Source organism: Pleurodeles waltl, chromosome 1_1 (assembly GCF_031143425.1).
Source record: "Pleurodeles waltl isolate 20211129_DDA chromosome 1_1, aPleWal1.hap1.20221129, whole genome shotgun sequence".
Classification (NCBI taxonomy): Eukaryota; Metazoa; Chordata; class Amphibia; order Caudata; family Salamandridae; genus Pleurodeles; species Pleurodeles waltl.
Genome location: NC_090436.1, coordinates 496,340,444 through 496,351,776, shown reverse-complemented (window position 1 = coordinate 496,351,776; position 11,333 = coordinate 496,340,444). Strand labels below are relative to the sequence as shown.

General features: G+C 48.9%; 2 non-coding genes across 2 annotated transcripts; both read left to right on the top strand.

Moving 5' to 3' along the window:
• The first annotated feature begins 585 nt into the window (after nucleotides 1-585).
• LOC138292169 (small nucleolar RNA SNORA16B/SNORA16A family) lies at nucleotides 586-726 on the top strand. Its single transcript, XR_011202604.1, has one exon. It is a non-coding gene; the product is annotated as a small nucleolar RNA SNORA16B/SNORA16A family (small nucleolar RNA).
• Nucleotides 727-5,415: 4,689 nt separating this feature from the next.
• Nucleotides 5,416-5,482, top strand: LOC138292300 (small nucleolar RNA SNORD65). Its single transcript, XR_011202642.1, has one exon. It is a non-coding gene; the product is annotated as a small nucleolar RNA SNORD65 (small nucleolar RNA).
• The last annotated feature ends 5,851 nt before the right edge of the window (nucleotides 5,483-11,333 follow it).

Genomic DNA, 11,333 nt, shown 5'->3' with positions numbered 1-11,333 from the left:
ATGGCGTTAGCCGGCGGTAATTTTTTGGACGCAAAACTGCGACGGCGCAGCTTTGCGTCAAAAAGTATAAATATGGCCCTTGGTGCGCCATGGTGCACATTGAGTCCTTTCGTGCGAGCCTTACGTTTTGACCAGGAACCACGTTTTTTGGCAAAAGTGGCGACTTGTGCATGTTCTTGGAGAGTGTGTTGATACTTGTCGCAGATAGAGCTGTTTAACCCTCATATCTCTAAATGTAAATTTCTTGTCTGTGGACCTTGTACACTTCGGGACTCTTTCTGGGCGTACTTAATTCTATGATATGTATACTTCCGAAGGGGCCATGATCCACTAACTCTTCCATCTACTCAGTTGGTTGTTTCTAGTGGAAATTGTGACTGCTGTAAAACAAAACCCTTTTTCGAAATTAAAAAAATGTTTTCTCGCTTTTTTTTATTTTTTTAAGAACAGGCTTTGCATCGTTTCACTATCCATTAGTTTTGGGACATAACTAGAAGTTACAGGCTATTTAACACTCCTTTACCTTGTATGCTGCCGTGAGTTTAGTTAATGTGTTGACTTATCACGTTTGTCTGTGGTTTTGATCAAGGCCCAGCTCGAAGCCATGCTAGCAGTAAATTGTCTGGCTGGTGTGGTCAAACAGGCGCCAAGAGCAAATGTTTCTTTCGACTGTCACTAGTTTCCATTTGCTGTGTAGTTGACTGGCAACATTGCAGGGAAACTGGGGAGCAACATTTCAGAAAAGTACATAACTGACTTAAACTAGTGCTTGTGGTACCCGGGGTGGAGCTAGATGATGTTTAGGATTGCTAGTTTAATGCTGTACGTGGTTTTTGTAGGCACATGCCTGAATGGAATGCCAAAAAGGAGGAGAAAACAATCTACTCAAATAACTTTGGTAAGGCTTGAATTGTGTACTGAAAAGGAAATTTAAGTGCTGAATAACATTTTTCAATTGAGTGAGAACCTATTGCCAGAGTCACTGGAATTGTACGAAAACGATGTTTTAGCTTAATTTGCCAAATAATCCATCATCTACAGATTATAACAAAATGTCCCTAACTCGTAGTTTAAAGGTTGCTAAAAGCAATGCAATGTGTTGTCCTGCAGTTGAAGGCAAGTTGTAGAGACTGACTGGTCGCCTCTGTTGCTTATATGGGTTTTAAACTGGTACTAATGAGGGGCAACCAATGTACAGTGTTTAAATGTGTAAAATGCCAGCATATCTAAGTAATACTATCACAATGTGTTGCATTAGATCGTATAATTTGCCTTTTATGTCATCGCATAACTTGCCTTTCTTGCCACATATTTTACTCAACCTTCCTGCATAATTTGGCCCTCACGTGACGCATAATTCCAGTGGCACTGCATATGGCTTTAAATTGGATTTATGTCCCTACTCCTACATTTTAAGCAAGTAGCGCTGTTGGTGCTGACCTGCATGATAACCGAAGAATTTAGCTTTAGGGTAGCTGAAGCACTTCCGACATCATGCAAGAGTAAGGTGGATGGTCTTTGGCAGCTCATTGGCAGCTCATCTCTGTATTTGAAGCAGTCACTCTACCCTCCTACAACTGAAATAAATAACTAATAGTCCAGTCTTCACATCGAGATGCGTTGCAAAAACCTTCCTGTCTTCTACTATTAAGGCCTTTTGTTTACCTTGGTTGGAGCATTTGTACCTCTTACACATACTGTGCGAAGGCAGCCTCTTTCTAGAATTGTTACCCCCACTTTTGGCCTGTTTGTGAGTATATGTCAGTGTGTTTTTACTGTCTCACTGGGACCTGCTAGCCAGGACCCCAGTGGTCATAGTGAAAACCCTATTTGCAGTGTGTTTTTCCTGTCTCACTGGGACCCTGCTAGCCAGGACCCCAATGCTCATAGTTTGTGGCCTAAATGTGTATGCCTGTGTAGTGCCTAACTGTGTCACTGAGGCTTTGCTAATCAGAACCTCAGTGCTCCTGCTCTCTCTGCCTTTAAATGTGTCACTATAGGCTAGTGACTACATTTACCAATTTCAATTGGCACAATGAAACACCTTTATAATTCCCTGTTATATGGTACCTAGGTACCCAGGGTTTTGGGGTTTCAGGAGATCCATATGGGCTGCAGCATTTATTTTGCCACCCATAGGGAGCTCAGACAAAACTTTACACAGGACTGCCATTGCAACCTGAGGGAAATAACAAACACGTTATTTCACAGCCATTTTCACTGCACTTAATTAACTTATAAGTCACCTATATGTCTAACCTTCACTTGCTGAAGGTTAGGTGCAAAGTCACTAGCAAAGGTGCCCCCACATAGTTCAGGGCCATTTCCCCGGAGTTTGTGAGTGAGGGAACACCATTACATGCGTGCACTACATATAGGTCAATACCTATATGTAGCTTCACAATGATAACTCCAAATATGGCCATGTAACATGCCTAAGATCATGGAATTGGCCCCTCAATCCAAATCTGGTATTGGGGAGTCAATTCCATGCATCCTGGGGGATGCACTATGGACCCCCAGTACTGCCAAACCAGCTCTCTGGGATTTTCTCTGCAGCTACAGTTGCTGACACCCCACAGACAGGGTTCTGCCCTCCTGGGTTCTGGGCAGCCCAGTCCCAGGATGGCATAACAAAGCATTTCCTCTGAGAGCAGAGTCTTACACCCTCTCTCTTTAGAAATAGGTGTTAAAGGCTGGGGAGGGGTAGCCTCTGGAAATGCTTTAAAGGGCACAGATGGTGCCCTCCATGCATAAGCCAGTCTACACCGGTTTAGGAAACCCCCAGTCCCTGCTCTGGTGCGAAACTGGACAAAGGAAAGGGGAGTGACCACTCCCCTGCCCAGAGCTCCTCCAGTGTGTCTCAGACCTCTGCCATCTTGTTTCCAGGGGTGTGGGGGCACTCTGGAGGCCTCTGAGTGGCCAGTGCCAGCAGGTGACATCAAGGACCCCTCCTGATAGGTGCATACCTGACTAGGTAGCCAATCCTTCTCTGAGGGCTATTTATGGTCTCTCCAGTGGGCTTTTCCTCAGATTACGACTTGCAAGAATTCATCAGGGTTGCTCTGCACTTCTCTCTTCGACTTCCGCCAAGGATCGACCGCTGACTGCTCCAGTACACCTACAAAACTGCAACAAAGTAGCCAGAAGACTACCAGTGACATTGTAGCACCTAATCCTGCCAGCTTTCTTGACTGTTTCCTGGTGGTGCATGCTCTGGGAGCTGCCTGCCTTCACCCTGCACTGGAAGCCACAAAGAAATCTCCAGTGGGTCGGCGGAATCTTCCCTCTGCTCCAGCAGGCACCAAACTTCAGCTTCACTGGTACTCTGGGTCCCCTCATCCTGACGAGCGTGGCCCCTGAAACACAGGTGGTGGACCTAAGTGACCCAGACTGTCCAGTGGTCCAACTGTCCAAATTTGGAGGAGGTAAGTCCTTGCCTCCCCTCCCCAGACAGTAATCCTGTGCAACGTGCGATCTGCAGGTACAAGGTCTTCTGTGCACATTTCAAGAAATCCTGCATGCACAGCCGAGACTAGGTCCCCAGCACTTCGTCCTGCGATGCTCAGCTCCCTGAGTTGATCTCCTGTGTCGTGGGACCTCTCTTTGTAGTGTTGAGATGACTGCCATGTTCAGACTTCTTGAACCCATGTTCAAGGACTTCTGCTGGTGCTTCCTTCCTGTCCGAGGGCTTTCTACGTTGCTGAGGGCCCCCTCTGTCTCCTCTCCCAAGTTGCGACTTCCTGGTCCTTCCTGGGCCTGGGCAGCACCCTTTTTCTCCAACTGCGATTCTTGCTGCTAGCAAGACTTGTTTGTGGTATTTTGCCAAGGAAACAATTCTGCATTCTCCAGCACGCCGTGGGACACCTTCTGCACAAAGAAGAGCTTTCTACCTCCTTTCATTGTTGCAAAACCTGCAGCTTCTTCCAACCAGAGGCAGCCATTTTGTACCTTCATCCGGGTTTAGTGGGCTCCTGCCCCCCCTGGACAATTTAGCGACTCTTGGACTTTGTCTCCTTCCTTTGCAGGTCTTCAGGTCCAGGAATCTGTCTTCAGTGCTTTGCAGTCTGTTGTGGTCCTTGCACAATCCTTTTTCACGACTTTAGTGTGTTTTTGGGGAAATAGTAGTACTTTACTCCTACTTTCCAGGGTCTTGGGGTGGGGTCTCCTTTACACCCTTAGTGTTTTCTTACACTCCCAGCGACCCTCTACACACTACACTAGCCTAGGGGGCCATTTTTGGTTCGCATTCCACTTTCTTAGTATATGGTTTGTGGTGCCCCTAGGCCTATTGAATCCTATTGTGTTCTACAGTGTTTGCACTACTTTCTGACTGTTTTACTTACCTGATTTGGTTAGTTGTGTATATTTTGTGTATGTTACTTACCTCCTAAGGGAGTATATCCTCTGAGATATTTTTGGCACATTGTCACTAAAATAAAGTACCTTTATTTTTAGTAACTATGAGTATTGTCATTCTTGTGATACAGTACCAATATGATATAAGTGGTATTGCATGAGCTTTGCATGTCTCCTAGTTCAGCCTTGGCTGCTCTGCTATAGCTACCTCTATCAGCCTAAGCTGCTAGAACACTACTACACTCTACTAATAAGGGATAACTGGACCTGGCATAAGGTGTAAGTACCATTGGTACCGACTACAAGCCAGGCCAGCCTCTTACACATACCGCACTGTTAATATGCAAGGTATACAATTTGTCTAGGAAATTACATACAGTGAGTGTGGATTCATATACAGAACATAAGTCTTTAAATCGGATATTATTTACAATAATACTTGGGCAACTATTGCTAGGTATTGAGCACCACGTTATGAGAGAGGCCCTGCTATGCCTCGTGGCTGATGCATGAAGGTTTACAGTGCCATCAGCACTTCAAAGATGTCAGTGCACCACATATTTTCTTAGAATGCTTTCTGTATAGCGAGGTTAGCATTGTTGGGCCTGTAAATCACTCAATCCAGCCCCTGCTACAGTGGCAGACTAGCAGCTCAAATGTTCTGCGGGACACTGCATTGCATCCTGTCATAGGGTTTGGTGTCTTGTGATGTCAAGTTGCTGCACCACACAGAATCTGTTGTGTTGATTATGAAACTCTAAAGGCACAACGCTTCCATCAATCGTTCGTGTGGGTGAGTTTTACTTTTCCTGCTTTGTCTTGCTGTAGTGTGCTGCTAATGGACAGTTATAGACAATGGGTTACTGACTTGTGGTGCCCGTGAACCGTAAGTTTAGGTCATAGGTGCACTGCAACGGGAGGTTATTGGCAGGTCAACCAGACTAGTTTGATTTGAATTGTTTTTTTTTAGGAGAAAAGTAGGTCTGCACCTGCGTTGGTCTGCTAGTCCAGGAAGGGCACATTGATTAGATGACTATTTCAATTTGATATTGGTGTTAATGACCATACAACTAAAGACAGCTGAAGTTACTGGCAGATTGTGGTGATACTGATTTTTCTGAACTCTGTTGAGCACATTAAATTGTCTGTAGCCCTACAGGAGGCGCAGTGATTCTGAACAAAACGTTGCAATAATTGGTAAGTATTTGTTAATGAGCAGTTGGATTGCACTGCTTTAGGCGGGCGGTCCTTAAAAGTAACTCTAAAACAGTGGTTCTTAATGCCTGAGTTCTGTGGACCCCGTTTAATCGGTACTGAAACAAATGGGCCCCACATGAATCATTGAAAGCCAGAGACCGGTCTAAGCATTTTCATTGATTTTTTTTTTCTTCTGCAAAACAATATAGAAACATTCAGAAAAAATGCACTGTGAAATTGTCCTAATACAAACACATGCTATATTCTATTTGATGCACTTGGACTCCTTCCACAAATCATACAAGCTTAATTTGTAGCCTTCTATTTTGAATGCCTTCACTTGCAAAACATCCCAGAAATTTCACTTTTGTTTTATAAACACTATTCTGCTGTAGCAGAACTCCTGATTAGGCTAAATGGCCTCTGGACCAGGGCTTAAGAGCCACTGCTGTAGAACTGCACTTTCATTAGTATTATTTTTAGGTCCAGCCTAGACAGAGCTTGTGCTGTTGCTTAGCAACCTGGTGTCTCTACTTGTGGGCTTCAACTCAAGGAGATAACTATATGCTTAAATGACAATGGGGGTCATTACGACCCTGGCGGTATAAGGTGCTTACCGCAGTGCAGAAGACCGCCAATACACCGCCGTGGCAGACCGCCACAGCTATTATGACACACATCACGGAATCCGCCGAAATTCAGACACCCACACAATACCGCCACACCAAAGGTCAGCGATAAACATGCGGAAACAAATCCTTCACCTGCACGCCAACAGAAACACGCCCATGCTATTATGACCCACGAATCCACGCGGCGGTCTATCAACCACGGTATTCCATTGGTGGTACACACCGCCGCGCTCAAAATACACACACATCTCCAAAACACCGCCACATTGGACAATTCAAAATACACACATCTGATACACATACAAACAACCCTCCAACACACCCAACAAAATATAAAACGCACACCCACATCACCCACAAACCCCTACAACCACAATTTTGAGTTGAAGGCGACAGAGAGAGCACAGCAATAGACAACCCCACCACACAGAGGTACACCACACCATCACCCACACAACATCCACACACAAAACACTACATACCACTACACTCACCACACTCATCAACACATACACCACCCCACACATCACACACACCACCCCATGTCACGCCAAAGACACCCCCGCTTCTCCGAGGAGGAGCTCAGGGTCATGGTGGAGGAAATCATCCGGGTAGAGCCACAGCTATTTGGCTCACAGGTACAGCACACATCAATAGCCAGGAAGATGGAGCTATGGCAAAGAATAGTGGACAGGGTCAACGCTGTGGGACAGCACCCAAGAAATAGGGAGGACATCAGGAAGAGGTGGAACGACCTACGGGGGAAGGTGCGTTCAACGGTATCCAGGCACCACATCGCGGTACAGCGGACTGGCGGCGGACCACCACCTCCTCCCCCTCAACTAACAACATGGGAGGAGCAAGTCTTGTCCATCTTGCATCCTGAGGGCCTCGGAGGAGTCGTTGTAGGGACGGACACTGGTAAGTCAAATCTTAACTATCATAACCCCCACCCTACCTGCATGATATCACACACCCCCACCATCACACCCTCCCCTATCACCCCAAATCCTCACCTATCTACCCATTACACCAACCACCCATTCCAACCCCAAGCCCTGCATGACATAACTAAGCATGGACACCCATCACCAAAACATGCCCACTGCACAGACCCAGAACACCCCCCAACCATGACCACACAAGCCCTCCCACAGGAATGCCAGCACTGTGGTTCACGCACACCCAACCATTGCACACCATGAAACACACACATGCAATAATCATGTACTTATACCCCCGCAGGAACCCGAAGGAACGTCACCACACCAGAGGGTCCAGACAACACCACTCCACCCCTAGAAGAGGCCCACAGTGACGACAGCAGCTCTGCCCCACTGGATCTTGATGACCAGCCCGGACCATCATGGGCCTCGGGACAGTCGGTTCCCCTTGCCCAGCCACAGCCCAACACTGAGCTTCCACCCTCTGGTAACACCAGCACAGCACCCACCCAGCAGGCCCAAACATCCCTACCCAGGACAGGTTAATCAGCGGTGTGTCCACCACTACAGGGCACCCAGGCTAACCCACCACCCCAACAACAACAGGGACTTGGGGGCAGTGGTAGTGGGCACACGGTCCAGGGGACGGAGGCCCAGGAACATAGGGGAACTGGGAGGGCTACTGTGCGACAGAGGGAGGACAGGCCAAGGGAACCCACTCTCAACGAGGCCCTCTCCTCCATCATGGGAGCATACCACCACTCCCAGGAGACGATGGCCACGGTCCTGGACAAGTTGCAGGAGACCCTGCATCTGCAGGAAGAACAATATTTGGTTTACAGGGAGGAGCTCAGGACCATCGGCTCCGCCCTGGGCACCATCGTAGGGGTGCTGACGGACATTTAAAAGACCTTGAGGGACACAGTGGCACTCCAAGGGGCCCCTGACACTAGCCAGGATGACGAACTGCCCACCACCTCTGCTGGCGCTAGTGGGCAGGACGCCCCACCACAGGACCACCACACCAGCCCCCTGCAGACGGACAACCACCACGCAAGCGGGCCCTGAGATCCAGGAACAGGACAGAGTAAGATGGCAAGACCCCCGCCAGGAAATAAGACCACCCTGATTGTCCTCCCACTGTCCCACTTTGTTACCCTGCCCAAATCGGAACTACCCCAGCTCCACTTCCAATGCCCGGATGTGCAATGTACCTGTGAGACTAACAGACTGGACTCTGCCATGGACATTCCTCCACCATCACCCATCACCATTTTACAACCCCCCTTCATTTTTTTGCACTTAAATAAACACCCTTGAAACACCCCAAAAAAATGGAGTCAGTCTATGATTTGTAAATCTGTATTATCAATTACAGTTTCATAATGGGTTACCCATTGGAAGGCTAACATACCTATGTCACACATCACAAGTCCTTCAATGATGCAAACAGTTGACACATAGGTTACCACATTTGTGAAACTGAAATGGAAGGGGACAACTCAGTTAACAAATAGTGAGTGAAATGGAGGTACAGGATCGAGGTAGATGTGTGAAAGTCAATGTAATGGTAAAAAATAAAAAGTTCTCACCTGTGTGTCACTGGAAATATTGCTGTATGACTGACTCCCTGTTGTCGTTTTCGTCTTCCTCAGCTTCATCCTCATCACTGTCCACAGGCTCCACAGCTGCTACAACACCGTCATCTGGATCATCCTCCTGCAGAAAAGGCACCTGGCGTCGCAATGCCAAGTTATGGAGCATGGAGCAGGCGATGATGATGTCGCACACCTTCTTCGGTGAGTAGAATAGGGATCCACCTGTCATATGGAGGCACCTGAACCTGGCCTTAAGAAGGCCGAAGGTGCGCTCGATAACCCTCCTAGTCTGCCCATGGGCCTCATTGTAGCGTTCCTCTGCCCTGGTCCTGGGATTCCTCACTGGGGTCAAGAGCCATGACAGGTTGGGGTAACCAGAGTCCCCGAATAGCCATACACGGTGCCTCTGGAGTTGACCCATCATATCAGGGATGCTGCTATTGCGCAGGATGTAGGCGTCATGCACAGAGCCAGGGAACATAGCATTTACTTGCGAGATGTACTGGTCTGCCAAACAGACCATCTGGACATTCATCGAATGATAACTCTTCCTGTTCCTGTACACCTGTTCACTCCTGCGGGGGGGACCAGAGCTACATGGGTCCCATCAATGGCACCTATGACGTTCGGGATATGTCCAAGGACATAGAAGTCACCTTTAACTGTAGCCAAATCCTCCACCTCAGGGAAAATGATATATCTCCTTACGTGTTTCAGCAGGGCAGACAACACTCTGGATAGCACGTTTGAAAACATAGGCTGGGACATCCCTGATGCCATGGCCACTGTTGTTTGAAATGACCCACTTGCAAGGAAATGGAGCACTGACAGCACCTGCACGTCAGCGGGGATTCCAGTCGGATGGCGGATTGGTGACATCAGCTCTGGCTCCAACTGGGTACACAGTTCCTGGATTGTGGCACGGTCAAACCTGTAGGTCCCGATTAAATGTCGCTTCTCCATTGTCAACAGGTCCTCCAGCGGTCGGTACACCAGCGGATTCCGCTATCTTCTCATATGTCCCAGCTGACGGTGCCTACGAAGGACAACAGCGAAGAAACAGTCACTATTCTTCCAGGTATGTACCCACAGTCACACACAAGATTACCCCAGACAATAAACCCTTCCTGTATGTGTGTTGAGTGTAGGCCTCAGTATGTGTGACGCATTTGAAAATGAATCAATGTGGGCCCCTGAAATGGCGGCTGCCTGACCTCTAAACTGGGACAATGGGATTGTGGGGTAACAGCGCTGGCGTTGCACACCGTCGCAGTAGGTGGTCGTAGAGCGCGGCGCAATGCTGCATTGGTTAACAATGGACCCTATCGGTCCCAGGAGCCAATGAACAGGTGCGCCGGCGGTGATGATGCGCCCCGCCGCGGACGTCACCGCCGCGGTCGTCACCGCCATTTTCTATCTCTTCAATCACTAGGTACCTGACCTTCGACAGGAGAGGACCTACACTGCTAGTGCTGCTGTGACCTTGGTCTGGAAGCGACGATGGCTGCTGTGTCTGGGGAAAGGGCCCCTGCCTTCACATCGGAGGAGTTGGAGAAACTTGTGGATGAGGTCCTCCCCCAGTACACGCTACTCTACGGTCCTCCAGACCAACAGGTTAGTACACAGGGAGCACGTTGTAGGGGCTAGGCCTGGGTGGAGAGGGCTGGGTGGAAGAGGGAAGGGGGTAGAAGTCATACTACAGTAAAGCATGGGAATAAATGGGCCACATGGTCAGAGTATGGAGGGGGCCACACACATTGATGGTGCAATTGGTAATGACTGTTCCTCTTCCCTTGTGCATGTCATGTAGGTCAGCGCCCACCAGAAGAGGGACATTTGGCATACCATCGCCAAGGACGTCCGGACCCTGGGGGCCCACCAGAGACGGGGCACCCACTGCCGGAAGAGATGGGAGGACATTTGCCGCTGCAGCAAGAAGACATTGGAGGCTCAGCTGGGGATGGCCTCCCAACTTGGGAGGGGTGCCCGTCGTAACATGACCCCCCTGATGTTCCGGATCCTGGCGGTGGCCTACCCGGAGTTGGATGGGCGCTTAAGGTCATCACAGCAGACACAAGGGGGTGAGTACAAACTCATTCTGCTGACTTTGCGTGCAGTGACGGTGTGTGGGTGGGGGAGGTGGGCTGTGGGTGTCCATTATCCAGGGCGAGTTAGTTAGGCAAGGCCCCTCCGTAATGTAGGCCATGTGACACTCTACCCCACCTCAGAAAACTAGCAAGTTGAGGTATAGTTGCCCCTGTGGCATCCATGTGTGCAGATTTCCAGCATTGCCATGTAGCCCATATCCATGAAATTGCATGTGCAGAGGGCAGAAGCGTTGGTTGTGCATGGGGCTGCTGCGTCTGTCTTGTCCGCCAACGGTAGCGGTATGCCATGTACTAAAACTCTCTTTCTTCTGTCTCCCCCCCTTTTCCTGCTCTCCCTGTCCGTTTGTACATCAGCATCAACAGGCGGAGGTACAGTGGCACGGGAGCACGAGGGAGCTGCATCCCACATGGCCATGGAGGGCCACACCACAGACTCTGAATATACACCAGTGGGACGGAGGGTGAGGGGAGCTTCACGTCGGACACCAGATCACC